The sequence below is a fragment of the Tachyglossus aculeatus genome, chromosome X1 (assembly GCF_015852505.1).
Source record: "Tachyglossus aculeatus isolate mTacAcu1 chromosome X1, mTacAcu1.pri, whole genome shotgun sequence".
Lineage (NCBI taxonomy): Eukaryota > Metazoa > Chordata > Mammalia > Monotremata > Tachyglossidae > Tachyglossus > Tachyglossus aculeatus.
The window spans coordinates 109,279,287-109,296,338 of record NC_052101.1 but is presented as its reverse complement, the minus strand read 5'-3'; the positions used below and the strand labels follow the sequence as shown (position 1 = coordinate 109,296,338).

Genomic DNA, 17,052 nt, shown 5'->3' with positions numbered 1-17,052 from the left:
ATATATTTTTCTGACTGCACAACTTCCGATGATAATAAAATTTCAGATGCTTACCATTTGTGTAAATACATGTATTTGCAGATATGGTTGATTGATTTGCTGTTTGAAACAAATATATATTTTCCTTTTAACCTTGTCTTGAGAAGCAGCGTGGCTTAGGGGAAAGAGCACAGGCTTGGGAGTCAGAGGTCGTGGGTTCACATGCCGGCTCTGCCACTTGTCAGCTGTGTGACTTTGGGCAAGTCACTTATCTTCTCTGTGCCTCAGCTACCTCATCTGTCAAATGGGGATGAAGACAGTGAGCCTTACGTGGGACAACCTGATCACCTTGTATCCGCCCCAGCGCTTAGAACGGTGCTTCGCGCATAGTAGGCGCTTAACAAATACCATCATTATTATTATGCTGTCAAGTCGTCTCCGACCTGTGGCGATGCCACTGACACATCTTTCCCAGAAAGCCCCACCTCCATCTGCAATCGTTCTGGTAGTGTATCTTGGTAAAGACAATCTGAAAGTGGTTTATCATTGCCTCCTTCCATTCAGTAAACTTGAGTCTCCACCCTTGACTTTCTCCCATACCGCTGCTGCCCAGCACAGGTGAGTTTTGACTTGTAGCACATTGCCTTCCCTTCACCATTTTAGACTGTGAGCCCACTTTTAGACTGTGAGCCCACTGTTGGGTAGGGACTGTCTCTATGTGTTGCCAATTTGTACTTCCCAAGCGCTTAGTACAGTGCTCTGCACATAGTAAGCGCTCAATAAATACGATTGATTGATTGATTGATTCACCAGCCACTGCTTGAGCTAGGAATGGATATGCCTCTGCTTGACTCTCTCTCCCATAGTCAAGACCAGTAGAGTACTGGAAACTCTCCAGGTGCAACCCTGCAAGGGACTTTTTAACCTACTACCTTCAAATTTCAGTGGGTGCCCTTCATCCTAGTGGTGTTGGATTTGAATAACAATTTGGTGTTTGTCCTGTCTATGCATTTCATTATCTTGCAAACTTCACTTAGGTCCCTTCTCAGCCTTGGCCTTTTCAGTCTATCCCCATATGAAAGGAAACTCCTCCACCCTCAGATCAATCTTGGTCCCTTCTCCAGCTCAATTATGTTGTTTGGAAGGTAGCTAGATAAGCTTGGGAGGAATGAAGAATGCAAAGGCGATATGTAAAAAGGCTGTAATAATAATAATGATGGCATTTATTAAGCGCTTACTATGTGCAAAGCACTGTTCTAAGCGCTGGGGAGGTTACAAGGTGATCAGGTTGTCCCATTTTACAGATGAGGTAACTGAGGCGCAGAGAAGTGAAGTGACTTGCCCAAAGAAACTCAGCTGACAAGTGGTGGAGCGGGATTCTACGCTGATGACACCCAGATCTACATCTCTGCCCCTGCTCTCTCCCCCTCCCTCCAGGCTCGCATCTCCTCCTGCCTTCAGGACATCTCCATCTGGATGTCCGCCCGCCACCTAAAGCTCAACATGTCGAAGACTGAGCTCCTTGTCTTCCCTCCCAAACCTTGTCCTCTCCCTGACTTTCCCATCTCTGTTGACGGCACTACCATCCTTCCCGTCTCACAAGCCCGCAACCTTGGTGTCATCCTCGACTCCGCTCTCTCATTCACCCCTCACATCCAAGCCGTCACCAAAACCTGCCGGTCTCAGCTCCGCAACATTGCCAAGATCTGCCCTTTCCTCTCCATCCAAACTGCTACCCTGCTCATTCAAGCTCTCATCCTATCCCATCTGGACTACTGCACCAGCCTTCTCTCTGATCTCCCATCCTCGTGTCTCTCTCCACTTCAATCCATACTTCATGCTGCTGCTCGGATTATCTTTGTCCAGAAATGCTCTGGGCATGTTACTCCCCTCCTCAAAAATCTCCAGTGGCTACCAATCAATCTGCGCATCAGGCAGAAACTCCTCACCCTGGGCTTCAAGGCTGTCCATCACCTCGCCCCCTCCTACCTCACCTCCCTTCTCTCCTTCTACTGCCCAGCCCGCAACCTCCGCTCCTCCACCGCTAATCTCCTCACCGTACCTCGTTCTCGCCTGTCCCGCCGTCGACCCCCGGCCCACGTCATCCCCCGGGCCTGGAATGCCCTCCCTCTGCCCCTCCGCCAAGCTAGCTCTCTTCCTCCCTTCAAGGCCCTGCTGAGAGCTCACCTCCTCCAGGAAGCCTTCCCAGACTGAGCCCCTTCCTTCCTCTCCCCCTCGTCCCCCTCTCCATCCCCCCATCTTACCTCCTTCCCTTCCCCACAGCACCTGTATATATGTATATATGGTTGTACATATTTATTACTCTATTTATTTATTTATTTGTTTATTTTACTTGTACATTTCTATCCTATTTATTTTATTTTGTTGGTATGTTTGGTTCTGTTCTCTGTCTCCCCGTTTTAGACTGTGAGCCCACTGTTGGGTAGGGACTGTCTCTATACGTTGCCAATTTGTACTTCCCAAGCGCTTAGTACAGTGCTCTGCACATAGTAAGCGCTCAATAAATACGATTGATTGATTGATTGATTGATTTGAACCCATGACCTCTGACTCCGAAGCCCATGTTCTTTCCACTGAGCCACGCTGCTTCTGACTCTGTAGACTCTAAGACTCTAGACTAAACTCCTCGTGGGCAGGGATTGGGTCTACCAATGCGAATTGTACTCTCACTGGCGCTCAATAACTACCACTGATTGATGGACTGATAAGCCCGGGAGAGCTGGTGGCCAGTCTTGAAGCCAATTGTGAGGAGTTTTTGCTTGCTGTGAGGGGATATGAGGAGCTATTAGAGGTTTTTGAGGAATGGAGAGCCCCGCAGCAGCCACTGTCTCTGCTGCCCACTGGAGAGATGCAGTAAAACGCTGAGCAGCAGTCAACAAAAAAAAGTGGTTGCGACGGAGCCGGGCTAGAATCCAGCAAGGTATTGAAAAACTTAAATATAGCTCTGGGGAATAGGTAGCCACCGCTTTAAAAAGGAGATAATACAGGTCGGACTTGAGACCTCTGGGGATGGGGAGGGGTTAAAGGCAAAACTGTGTGTTCGTCTTTAAGAAAAATGATCCGGAATATGCCCTCTACTGAACTGCTTGTGGGGGTTTAAGGGTGCTAAACCCAGCATCCTGGCAAAGTAGCAACCTTGAAATTCATCCCCCAGGCTATATGCAACCCATCTCCGTTAGACTACATCCAACAGAGAAATGTGTCTTCTTTCTCCTTAGCTGATGTTGTGTTACACTGTTAATGGATTCTTTTCCTGCCTTGTTAGGAGAAGGTTCCGATTTTGTTATATTTTAGGGGACGGTGAAAGATATAATTTTTTTTAAATGTCTTTTTCAAGGCACAATGTCATTGGCTGCTATCTGAACTTGCAGATAGTTTGTTATTAACTGGTCGAGGGAAGATTAGCTGGACTTGTGCCCTGCCACCCCTGAAACAGGTCTCCTCTTCCCCCGTGTATTAAAATCGAGGTCGCTGTTCACGAGTGAGAGCAGCAAATGGAGAACTTTTTTTTTTTCTAAACTGTAGCCTGATGCATCAAAGAGGATAGAATTGGTCTAGAAAAATGGTAGATCATCAGAGTTGAAAGGGAGGATCGAAGGGCAGACAGGGGCCAGAGGCTCCTGGATGCAAAATCAGAGCCAAAATCAGACCGTGGGAGGGGCCGAGACTGCAACTGTAACATACGGATTAAATGACATTTTTCTTTTCCATTGCAGCGATTCCTTGGGCACAATCACCCTTGGGTTATATGAAAAGGCTTTGCTGAAATCTACAACCGGAAAATAGGGTTGTATAAGTTACAGCAGGGTGGTACTCCCACTCTGAATGAAGAACTGTTCTCTGTTGCTCTTCAGTTACCACACGGTCAGGTCAATAGACAGAGAGGCACAGGAATAGTGACGGGGAAAGCGATATGCCTTAGGTAGCCAAATACAGTACGAGGCACTAGGATACAACCAGGGCCCCAGTACTGTGCAAGTGAAATTCTAGAATGAGAGGAATTGCTATTTCATAAAAAAAACCCCCAATGCTTAGATTCATTTCAAGGTTTCATTTATCACAGAATTATCCATCAGAGTGGCTCGGCAAAAACAAGTGCACACCTAGTGCTTTTCTAAACTGAATCTTAACCATCTGCTCTAAATGATTAATAAGCACATGCTGGAAATAGCACCTTATTTACCCAATGCCTGCAGGATTTTTTTTTCATGTTTTCACTGCAGTCGTTTCAAACATTGCACCAAGGTTGAGGGGTTAGGGATTCCCTGCTTATTTTCATATTGCTCAAGGTGGGTTGGGCATTTACGAGAGCTACGTTGGTTCAGGGTAACTGCTCTGTTCTTGTCTGATAGTCTATCGTCGGGGGTGAAGCCTAAGGCAAATGTTAAGAGCAGTGAACTTTTCAAATTTCAAAAAAAATCATCAATCTTTGCAAGGGCAGTTGAATCTATCCCAAGCCTGCGCAGACCGGATCAGAGAAATATGTTGGCTATTGGGATAGGAAGTTTTATGTTTTTGCCCAGTGGTGGGATAAGCGGCCACCTCTGTCTATCAAATAGTGCTGATCAACAGAGAGCTAGGAGATTTGAATGGGATGTCTGGTTATTGACAAAATTCTTATTGTTTGCCAAGGGTTTGTATTATTTTGATTAGCATGACGCTTAATCTCCGATCACAGGCACGCGCAGCTCTTACGTTGTGCGAATGTTGCTTTTCCAAGTGGTCATCAGGTGGCAGGGTCAATGTGCTGCACTTTGTTTGGGGATTCTTGGCTCCAGTTGAATTGGTTGGCGGCGGAGTGTTCCTCCCAAGGACCTGGTAAAGAACTATCAGTTCTTGCCTGTACCATTCTTTGCACATTACATTCAATGTTAACAGATTAGACTAGACTAAGGAGAGGTTGGGGGTGGGAGCCGGGGAGAGGGCGAGGGAGAATTTTCAGCCCGACGTATGAGCATCTGGAATGGAGTCTCCTATCAGAAATGATGGATGAGCCTTGATCCAGTCATGAAGACTTGGGGACCGAGAATTTATGCCTAGGGATTGATTATAGGACTGGTGCTCCGTGTAGCCCCGTTCAGACTCTCTCACCCCTGCCAGTCGTGTTCTTGTTAGAGTAGCGGGTGCAGCAAGTAAGCGGGCGGCAGGGATCTAGCACACTGTGAGGGCATGCAAGAATTTTCCGCACAAACCCCATCTGTGACCCAAGTGACGGCAGCACAGCGCCGATGCTGTGCCGTGCCACTACTGACCAGCATAGGCGGTTGCCAGGGGAGCATCCTTGGCAGCTGCTGCAGTCATCGCCGCCCAGCTCTTTTCCAGATTCCTACTCAGCCTGGCCACCATACGTGATGCCCTAGGTGGTACTTCAGAAAGAAACTTTCACCACCAATAGCGTAGCCCCAGCTGGAGTTCATTTGGAGCTACTGTGTGTCCACTATAAGCCAGACGCTTCACTACACACTGGGGAATACAATAAGGGATAAATAAGACTGCCCATCTGCCAAGATAGCTCTCTTCCTCCCTTCAAGGCCCTGCTGAGAGCTCACCTCCTCCAGGAGGCCTTCCCAGACTGAGCCCCTTCCTTCCTCTCCCCCTCGTCCCCCTCTCCATCCCCCCATCTTACCTCCTTCCCTTCCCCACAGCACCTGCATATATGTATATGTTTGTACATATTTATTACTCTATTTATTTATTTATTTTACTTGTACATATCTATTCTATTTATTTTATTTTGTTAGTATGTTTGGTTTTGTTCTCTGTCTCCCCCTTTTAATAATGATGGCATTTGTTAAGCACTTATGTGCAAAGCACTGTTCTAAGCGCTGGGGGGATACAATGTGATCAAGTTGTCCCACGTGGGGCTCACAGTCTTAATCCCCATTTTTACAGATGAGGGAACTGAGCCTCAGAGAAGTTAAGTGACTTGCCCAAGGTCACACAGCAGACTTGTGGTGGAGCCGGGATTCAAACCGATGACCTCTGACTCCAAAGCCCGTGCTCTTTCCACTGAGCCCACTGTTGGGTAAGGACTGTCTCTATATGTTGCCAATTTGTACTTCCCAAGCGCTTAGTACAGTGCTCTGCACATAGTAAGCGCTCAATAAATACGATTGATGATGATGATGAAGACACGGTCCCTGGCCATCAGGGAACTGGAAATCTAAAGGGCTCGGCCGGGAGGTTGGCAACTGACACATGAGGAGAGATTGAATACATGCAGACAAAACAACATAAGAACACAAGGACAATGGTATATTCATTCAATCGTGTTTACTGAGCCCTTACTGTGTGCAGAGCATTGTACTAAGCGTGTGGAAAGTACAATTCAGCAGCAAAGATAGACTATCCCTGCCCACAGCGGGCTTACTGTCTAGAAGGGGGGAGACAGACATCAAAACAAGTAAACAGGCATCAATATAAATAAATAGAATTATAGATACATACACATCAAAACAAGGAAATTGTGATAGCACTTTCATAACATTCCCTTGGGGATGGGGGAACATATCTACCGACTCTGTTGTACTGTACTCTCCCAAGCTCTTATACAGTGCTCTGTGCACAGAAAGCACTCAATAAATACCATCAATGGATTGAAGAAGCAGTTTTTAGGCTCCTTAGAGCTCAGGTAAAGCTTTTGACTGTTTCCCACCCCTCTTCAATCAACCGATCAATCAATCAATCGATGGTATTTATCGAGTGCTTACTGTGAACAGAGCACTGTACTAAGAGCTGGGGAGAGTGCGGCACAACAGAGTTGGTAGCCCCATCCCATGCCCTCAAGGAGCTTACAATTTAGTGATGAGTGGTGAGATACAATGGCAGAGTAAGCATTTGACTTTACTGCTAGATGCCTGGTTAACTAGCATAGGCTTAATCCAGGGTTAGAAGTACTACCCAAGCAGTGCCCTTAATGCTGCTGAGAAGAGGGAGGAAGCCATTTCCCCTGCTTCCCAAACAAAGTCCCGTTCTCGTTATCCCTCCGATCAACTGAGAATCAGCATGGCCTAGTGGATTGAGCATGCGCCTGACTCTGCTACTTGTCTGCTGTGTGACCATGGCAAGTTACTTAACTTCTCTGTGTCTGTCACCTCCTCTGTAAAATGGGAATTAAGACTGTGAGCCCCATGGGGGACACGGGGGGTGGGGGGGTGTCCAACCTGATTAGCTTGTATCTACCCCAGCACTTAGTTCAGAGCCTGGCACACAATAAATGCTTAACAAATACCATTTAAAAAACCAAAACCAAAAATAAAACTAGCCATTGGAAGAGAAGATGGGACATGAACCGAAATCTCCTTAGTACAGCCTGCTATTTCCCTCTCACTCCAGGTACAAGCCCAGGAAGGGAGGGACCCCCTCTTTGGAACATGCTTTAGGTGCTCAGATTTTGAAGTACTGCCACGTGTTTAATCTTCGTTTTCTTATCATCATCATCATCAATCGTATTTATTGAGCGCTTACTGTGTGCAGAGCACTGTACTAAGCGCTTGGGAAGTACAAGTTGGCGACATATATAGTCCCTACCCAACAGTGGGCTCACAGTCTAAAAGGGGGAGACACAGAACAAAACCAAACATATTAACAAAATAAAATAAATAGAATAGATATGTACAAGTAAAATAAATAAATAAATAAATAAATAGAGTAAAAAATATGTACATATATACAGTACAAACATATATACAATATATTACTGGCAAGTGCCCTTGGTTTTTATAAAAGATAGCATTTTATTCTCCCAAATTATCTCTGGTTTCCTCCTCTCCCAAGAATTCACCGTTGGTTCTCCCAGACCTTCCAAAACATCCTCCCACTTTTGTGATTTATGGTATTAGTCCTTTCACCCTCTATCAGTCTTGGAAGTATGAGTGCTGTGTTCCTAGAGCAGTGACCTGCAATTTTCTCCAGTCTATAGCTTTTTCTGGGGTTTCCTCAACCCTTGGCTCTTAATCAATCAATCAGTGGTTCCTTATCGAGCACTTACTGTGCGCTGTACTAAGTAAGCGCTCGGGAGAGTGCGACGCAGCAGGGTTCGTAGAGGTGATCGATCTCTGCCCACAGGAGCTTACAGTCTAGAGGGGGAGACCGCCATTAAAAGAAATACATGAATAAATAAATGTTACAGATCTGTACATAAGTACCGTGTGGCTGAGGGTGAGGTGAACATCAAGCGCTTCAAGGGTAGAGATCCAAGTGCTCTTAAGCCCAATTTATGCCAAGACTCTTTGCTCAGGTTTGTGCCAAGCAAGGATTTTGCACTGCGGGCAGGGAATGTGTCTACCAACTCTGTTTCACTGTACTCTTCCAAGCCCGTAGTAGAGTGCTCTGCACACAGTGAGCACTCGATAAATGTAATTGATCGACTGAATGATCACACCATCACTATCTTCTACTTTTCATTCCTTCATTCAATCATATTTATTGAGCGCTTACTGTGTGCAGAGCGCTGTACTAAGCACTTGGGAAGTACAAGTTGGCAACATACAGAGACGGTCCCTACCCAACAACGGGCTCACAGTCTAGAAGGGGGAGACAGACAACAGAACAAAACATGTGGACAGGTGTCAAGTCATCAGAATAAATAGAAGTAAAGCTAGATGCACATCATTAAGAAAATAAATAGAATAGTAAATATGTACAAGTAAAATAGAGTAATAAATCTGTACAAATATATATACAGGTGCAGTGGGGAGGGGAAGAAGGTAAGTACTTCACCTTTTTGCCTCTGCTTCTATACTTGGGTATGAACGTACTTGTGAATGTATTTGCGAACGGTATGGCACAAGAGTGAGGAAACAACAGCAAAGGCCAGACCAGCCTAGGGAACGGCAATCAGGAGTGGAGCTGGATCTCTTGGAACAGAGATTTCAGAAAAATTATGAGGCTGAGGCAGAATCGAAATCAAGACACAGTATTGGGAATCGCAAAGGCTAAACTATAGCCAAAAACAGTTTTTATGCGTGCCCGGCGAGGAAGCAATCTGCCCATCACACAGTCTTCTCAACCACACCTTCACGTGGGAATAGGGTTCACCGTCAGTTGTATTTTCCCCAAATGCAGTGAACAGACCTATCTGAATGCACGTTTTCGGACTTTGCCTGTTAGACTGCAACATGGTTGAGTGTGAGGAACGAGGTTTTTTCATATTAGCTTCCGGAGTAGAAGGCATTCCCGCGGAGGGGCTCAATAACAGCTTTATGATGCTTCTATCATTCATTCAATCAATCGTATTTATTGAGCGCTTACTGTGTGCACAGCACTGTACTAAGCGCTTATCCCGCAGAGGCCCTGGAAGGCGTACTCTCGTTTGGGTCTTCCTAGCCTGAGGCTTGGAGTTAATTTGTTATCCCTTACCTTTCTAGATCACCTGCTCATCCACTTCTACATCTACACTCCCGATAGCCAATCTTGCTGCCTTTCTGTCAGCCACGGGTTGGAGAGAATCCTTTGAAGAGGGAGTGGAGCACGCACACTTTTCCCCTCACCGTCCGGTGCCTGTCTCAGAGCTGACTGTGCGTTGCGTTTCTTTTTTTATAAATTCACTAAATAAATAAACGAGTAAACATGATTAATTGATGAAATGGAAGAGACCGGGGAGGTGGGGAGTCAGGTGGCCCAGCTTCCCAGTAGAGCTCAGCTTCGCAGAAAGTGAGGTGCTGGGGAAGTAGCTCTGTGAAGGGGGCTTTAATCAATCAATCAATCAATCTTGTTTATTGAGCGCTTACTGTGTGCAGAGCACTGTACTAAGCGCTTATAATAATAATGGCATTTATTAAGCGCTTACTATGTGCAAAGCACTGTTCTAAACACTGGGGAGGGCACAAGGTGATCACGTTGTCCCACGGGGGGCTCCCAGTCTTCATCCCCATTTTGGAGACGAGAGAACTGAGGCCCAGAGAAGTTAAGTGACTTGCCCGAAGTCACCCAGCTGACAATTGGCAGAGCCGGGATTTGAACCCATGAACTCTGACTCCAAAGCCAGGGCTCTTTCCATTGAGCCACTTTAGGCTTTACCCCCTTTGGGAGAAGGGCCACTTATCCAGGGCCCCATGGCGGGGTGGGGAGTGGGGCATACCAGTCTTCAGTTTGGGGGTCTTTTCTATGAGGTCAGAGCCCCTGTTAGGCCCAATGTTTCCCCTTCCCTTCTCCAGAGAGAAGATTGTGGGAAGCAGCGTGGCTCAGTGGCAAGAGCCCGGGCTTGGGAGTCAGAGGTGGTGGGTTCTAATCCCGGCTCCGCCACTTGTCCGCTGGGTGACCTTGGGCAAGCCACCTCACTTCCCCGGACCTCAGTTCCCTCATCTGTCAAATGGGGATGAACACTGTGAGCACCACGTGGGACAACCTGGTTACCTCGTATCTATCCCAGTGCTCGGCACATAGTAAGTGCTTAACAAATACCATCACCATTATTATTACTGGGTGCTGCTCCAGCGGTCCTCTTCCTAGGTGGTGGCCACAGGGGTGTGTGTGTGGAGTGTCCTGGCCAGGGGGAGGCTGAATGTGAAGGTGGCACTGGGCAGGCCGACCCGCTGGGCGCACCCCTCCGTCTGCCAACCAACCAACCCACCTCTCCATCATCAATTGTATCTATTGAGCGCTCACTGTGTGCAGAGCACTGTGCTAAGCGCTTGGGAAGTACAAGTTGGCAACTGTTCATCTACTTCCCCAGCCCTTCCCTCCAAGCCTCGGTGGGCAGGTGGGCCTAGTCCGGTGGCTGCCCACCAGCCTGAACCCTCTCCTCTGGGCCGCGGGGGTCCTGCCTCTGTGTGTTGGGGGGGTTGAAGGGAGGGGGAGGAAAGGGGGGGGCCCTCCGGCTAGGGAGCCACACGCCCTCTTGGCCTTTCCCAGCCCTTTCCCGATCATCATCATCAATTGTATTTATTGAGCGCTTACTGTGTGCAGAGCACTGTACTCAGCGCTTGGGAAGTACAAGTTGGCAACATATAGACAGTCCCTACCCAACAGTGGGCTCACAGTGTAGAAGGGGGAGACGGAGAACAAAACCAAACACACTTAGAAAATAAAATGAATAGAATAGATATGTACAATCAATCAATCAATCAATCAATCGTATTTATTGGGCGCTTACTATGTGCAGAGCACTGTACTAAGCGCTTGGGAAGTACAAATTGGCATCACAAAGAGACAGTCCCTACCCAACAGTGGGCTCACAGTCTAAAAGGGGGAGACAGAGAACAGAACCAAACATACCAACAAAATAAAATAAGTAGGATAGAAATGTACAAGTAAAATAAATAAATAAATAAATAAATAGAGTAATAAATATGTACAACCATATATCCATATATACAGGTGCTGTGGGGAAGGGAAGGAGGTAAGACGGGGGGATGGAGAGGGGGACGAGGGGGAGAGGAAAGAAGGGGCTCAGTCTGGGAAGGCCTCTTGGAGGAGGTGAGCTCTCAGCAGGGCCTTGAAGGGAGGAAGAGAGCTAGCTTGGCGGATGGGCAGAGGGAGGGCATTCCAGGCTATTTATGTACAAGATAAATAGAGTAATAAATCTGTACAAACATATATGCAGGTGCTGTGGGGAAGGGAAGGAGGTAAGACGGAGGGGATGGAGAGGGGAAGGAAGGGGCTCAGTCTGGGAAGGCCTCCTGGGGGAGGTGAGCTGTCAGTAGGGCCTCGGATTTCCCGATCCTCTCCCGTCCTGCGGGCCGCGGGAAGCTAGGGACCCTCGTGGAGTTTCGGTCCCTCGTGGCGCCGTCCGCCCGGAGTTGGGGAGGGGAGGGGAGCGGAGCGGAGCGGAGCGCGAGAGGCGGGGGGGGGGGGCGGGGGGCGGCGGCAGAGCGCAGTGCAGCGCCGGGGGAGGCGGGAGGAGCAGGGGCGTGGGGCTGGGGCAGCGCCGGCGGAGCCCGCAGCAGCGGCCGCCGCCACCCCGAACTGACTCGCCGGGCGGATCGGGGGCCGGGCGGCGGCGGCGGCGGCGGCGGCGGCGGGAGCGGGAGCGGCGCGAGAGGCGGCGGGAGCGGCGGCGGGAGCGGCGGCGGGAGCGGCGGCAGCATCGCGCCCGAGGCGCTGGCTCAGGTGAGGCGGGGCAGCTCCGCTCCGGACGGCGCCGGCCCGTCTCCGTCGGCCGGCCGGGGCAGGGTCGCCCGGGGCCGAGCTGGGGGCGGCCCGCCCGCCCGCCCGCCCGGCCGGCCGGCCGCAGCGGTGACCTTGAGCTGCTCCCCGGCCCCGGGGCGGGGGCGGCTCCTGCACAAAGTTTTCCGGCCGCGCACACCTGGCGCGGGGCTTAAGCGCCCCCCTTCCCCGTCTTTCCCCGGGGTTCCCTTCGCGCGGACGGCGTTACTTCCCGGCAAGGCCCCGGGGGCCCGGGCGGAGAGGAGCTCAGCGGGGAGAAACTGGGCTCAAGAGAACCCCGCCGCGTCCCGGCCAGCCTGCAGCAGCAGCAGCAGCAGCGGCCGCTTCCTTCGAGCCGGAACAGCTGGCGCCGGGGCGGGGGAGAGAAGGGGCAGGGGCGACCCGGTTCCAGCGCATCGCCCGGGGAGAGGGGATGGTTTCAGAGCCGCTCGGGCCCGGGGCCCTCTGGGGGGGTGGCACCATCATCAGCATCAATCGTATTTATTGAGCGCTTACTGTGTGCGGAGCACTGCACTAAGCGCTTGGGAAGTCCAAGTCGGCAACATCTAGAGACGGTCCCTACCCGACAGCGGGCTCACAGTCTAGAAGGGGGAGACAGAACAAAACCAAACATACTAACAAAATCAAATAAATGGAATAGATATGCACAAGTAAAATAGAGGAGTAAATATGTACAAACATATATACAGGTGCTGTGGGGAAGGGAAGGAGGTAAGGTGGGGGGGATGGAGAGGGGGACGAGGGGGAGAGGCTCAGTCTGGGAAGGCCTCCTGGAGGAGGTGAGCTCTCAGTAGGGCCTTGAAGGGAGGAAGAGAGCTAGCTTGGCGGATGGGCAGAGGGATTGGGGGCATTCCAGGCCCGGGGGAGGACGTGGGCCGGGGGTCGACGGCGGGACAGGCGAGAGCGAGGCACGGGGAGGAGATTAGCGGCGGAGGAGCGGAGGGTGCGGGCTGGGCTGGAGAATGTGTCATTCCTGTCCCCTCGTCCTCCTCCGCCCTGCTCCCGGGCCGTCCCGAGGGGAAGGAGGAGGAGGCAGGACCCGATCGGCCGTCACCAGGCTGCCCTCCGGCCCCTCCCGTCCTAAGCCCGGGCCCCCCAAGATCCCTCGGCCCGCCGCGCAGGCGGGACTGCGGCAGGGAAAGGCTGAGAGGCTCCGCTGGAGGGAGGGACGGAGGGGGTGGAGCGCTAGGAGATTCCCGGGCCGTCGAGATGCGGCGCAATGCCCGGCCCAAACGCCGGGCCACTGGGCACCGAAAGTTGGGACTGGAGTCCCAGAAACCACCGATTGCGGCTTTCCGAGCACCCTAAGTGACGTTAATCATCATCATCATCGTCATCAATCGTATTTATTGAGCGCTTACTGTGTGCAGAGCACTGGGCTTAAGCGCTTGGGAAGTCCAAATTGGCAACATCTAGAGACAGTCCCTACCCAACAGTGGGCTCACAGTCTAAAAGGGGGAGACAGAGAACAAAACCAAACATACTAACAAAATAGAATAGATATCATCATCATCATCATCATCAATCGTATTTATTGAGCGCTTACTATGTGCAGAGCACTGGACTAAGCGCTTGGGAAGGACAAGTTGGCAACATCTAGAGACAGTCCCTACCCAACAGTGGGCTCACAGTCTAAAAGGGGGAGACAGAGAACAAAACCAAACATACTAACAAAATCAAATAAATAGAATAGATATGTACAAATAAAATAAATAGAGTAATAAATATGTACAAACATATATACATATATCCAGGTGCTGTGGGGAAGGGAAGGAGGTAAGGCGGGGGGGATGGAGAGGGGGACGAGGGGGAAAGACGAGGATCCTTGTCGTATCTAATAGGCGCGCTCAACGAGCCACTCAGGTCGGACACGGTCCCGTTCCCCCCCCGCGGGGCTCCCAGTCCGAGGGAGGAGAGAGAACGGCTATCGCAGCCCCCTTTGACAGAGGAGGAAACTGAGGCACAGAGAAGCGAAGTGACTCGTCCAAGGTCACACAGCCAGCCAGTGGCGGAGCTGGGAAGAGAACCCGGGGCCGTGCCCTTTCCACTAAGCCACGCTGCTTCTCATCTTCCTGCTGGAAGCGAGGTTACTTTTTCATGTGGGAATGGAGTGGGTGTGGGCGTCGGGGCAGGCACGGGGGGCACTCCCCCTTTTAGACTCTCCCCCTTTTAGCGACTGTGAGCCCACTGTTGGGTAGGGACTGTCTCTATATGTTGCCAATTTGTACTTCCCGAGCGCTTAGTCCAGTGCTGTGCGCATAGTAAGCGCTCAATAAATACGATTGATGATGATGATGATGACTGTCTCTATATGTTGCCAATTTGTACTTCCCAAGCGCTTAGTCCAGTGCTCTGCACATAGGAAGCGCTCAATAAATACGATTGATGATGATGAAATGGTTGGCTGTAATATGCATGGGGCTGTGTGCGGGTGGTAGTGGGCGTCGGGGTGGCAGGGGAAGAACAGCTGCCCGCCGCGCTCTCCAGACACTGGGAAAACAGAAAAGATGTCTGTGGGCCACCTCTACACCTCCTGTCCTCAAATCTTCCTGCCACGCTCCTTCCATTTCCTCTATGACCATCGGTGCCCTCGCCAGGCCGGGCACACCGCGTCAGGGGCAGTAACAGAGAAGCAGCGTGGCTTAGTGGCAAGAGCCCGGGCTTGGGAGTCAGAGGTCGTGGGTTTCTAATCCTGTTTCTGCCACTTGTCAGCTGTCAAGTGACAGCTTTGGGCAACTCACTTCACTTCTCCGGGCCTCGGTTTCCTCATCTATAAAATGGGGATGAAGCCTGTGAGCCCTATGTGGGAAAACCTCGATGACCTTGTATCTACCCCAATGCTTAGAACAGTGCTTTACACAGCGTAAGCGCTTAACAAATGCCATCATTATCAAGTGGCACGGCCAGGGAGAAGATGGGGTGATGTCTTCCGTGGGCGAGTCTGACATTCCCCATCACATTTGGCGCTGGAAAGTTTGCCCTTTCTAAAGGAACTTTCCAGGCAACTGAGTGAGGATGGAAGTATTTTTTTGTGTGTGTGGGAGCCCAAATGGATGTTCCGTTTGGGGCCGACAACCCCAAGTCACCAAAGCAGCCAACCCCAAACACCCCAACCACCCTCTCTCCTCACCAAATAATTTACCGAAAAGGTGATTTTTAAAATCATACAAAATGTGTCTATGGGCACTAATGTCTCTGTAACCTGCTAGATAATCCTGGTGGCAGGAATCAGAAATCGAGTGGAAGCGTGGGGGAGGGTGACTCTGGGAGGTTTCTATTGGAGAGTTTTGGAGGGAGTATTTTTAGCCCAAAACTCAGAATCCCATAGGGAGCAGTCAGAGATAAATCGATTTCATCATTTCAAGCTTCGCACAGCCTCCCCCCATCACGTTTCTTGGCACTTTAACTGACAGAAGCCACTGAAGCTATCTAACCTCCGGTCTCAGATGGGAAATGTTGTGCCACTTCAAGGAGCTGGGCTGTGAGTTTCCAATTGTTGGCACGTGGACGTTGAAACTTACATTGTTAAAGAGGCATCTTCACAGAGGGAATTGTGCAGAGAAGCCTCATTAATGGCAAATTACATTTGCATGTGACTCTTGTCCGCTCAGAGAATTTTGCCTTTGGAATGGAAGGAGGGTAGCGCATTGCAGGTACCCGAGAGAAGGTGGTACAGTTACTCTGAAAGGAATTCCTGCTTTGAAAACTTCGAGGACCAGGAGTGGTTTTGAAGGCCCCCATGTAGTCTTACTTAGTAAGGAAAGTTCCAAGATTGCATTGATTTTCATTGTAAAACTTCTGATTTTCAAAGGTCTTTGAAATCACTAAGGAGGATTTCATCGATGGGGTGATGGGCATCTTAAGGAAGTGCGATCATTTGCGCAGGTTAATACGCGGCGGAGCTGAGAAGTGAGTTAGAAAAACCTGACGCAGGCCAGGTGCCCTTTTTCTTTTGATGTTTTCCTCTTGTAAATTAAGACACAGGTTATTAAGTCCATATTATCTCTAGACATATATATATATATAGAAGGTCATCTGCAAAAAAAGTGTATCTTTCGATCAATTTTTTCAGGTACCAAACAGAAGTAGACTTGCCATGCTGCACCAAGTTTCCTACTTACCTACTTTAGTTAACCTTGAGTATGTCCATGAAATAGCTGTAAACATCTATCAAGGATGGAGGCAACCCCTGCACAATGAAACATGAAAATGTTTTTAAATGAAGGCTCATTTCAGGTATGTTATTTCCCACTGAAGGTGCAATGTCGTGGGGCTCCTTGTATGACCTTATGGCATTCATTTCATATATTGCCTTGGCAGTCATAGCTGACATTTATTACTTTCAAGCAAAAAGGGATAACAAGGTGGAATTATATTTATTGTGAATGTGTTGTTTTCCCCTTCTGCTGGCTAGTCTGTAATTCTGCTCAATTAAAAGGAATGAGTATATGGGGAAGGTAACTACCACAGGCTCTGCGTGTTTTTACTAATGTCTTTCATTCATTCATTCAATCGTATTTATTGAGCGCTTACTGTGTGCAGAGCACTGTACTAAGCGCTTGGGAAGTACAAGTTGGCAACATATTGAGACGGTCCCTACCCAACAGTGGGCTCACAGTCTAGAAGGGGCGGGGGGGAGGAAAGTCTAGAAGGGGGTAATCTGCTGGTAATCACGATATTTATGTAATAATAATCATCATGGTACCTGTTAAGTGTTTATTATGTGCCAAGCACTGTTCTAAGCTCTAGGGTAGATCCAAGGTAATGACATGGGACTCAGCCCCTGTCCTACCTGGGGCACGCAGTCTAAGTGGGAGGGAGAGCAGGTATTGAATCCTCATTTTACAGATGAGGAAACGGATGCCCAAAGAAGTGCAGTGACTTGCCCAAGGTCGCACAGCAGGGAAGTGGCAGGAGCCAGGATTAGAACCCAGGTCCCCTGGC

The 17,052-nt window shown here is 49.6% G+C and overlaps 1 protein-coding gene across 6 annotated transcripts in view; it reads left to right on the top strand.

Annotated features, from left to right (window-relative positions):
* The first annotated feature begins 12,024 nt into the window (after positions 1 to 12,024).
* ATP2B2 (ATPase plasma membrane Ca2+ transporting 2) overlaps positions 12,025 to 17,052 on the top strand; it is a 587,231-nt gene continuing 582,203 nt past the window's right edge. For 4 of the 6 annotated variants that reach the window (XM_038740349.1, XM_038740351.1, XM_038740350.1 and 1 more), the window contains exon 1: positions 12,029 to 12,051. The gene's annotated coding sequence lies outside the window, so the exon portion shown is untranslated. Of the gene's footprint in view, positions 12,052 to 17,052 lie in introns of all 6 variants that reach the window. The other 2 variants (XM_038740354.1, XM_038740359.1) reach the window with 2 other exon arrangements.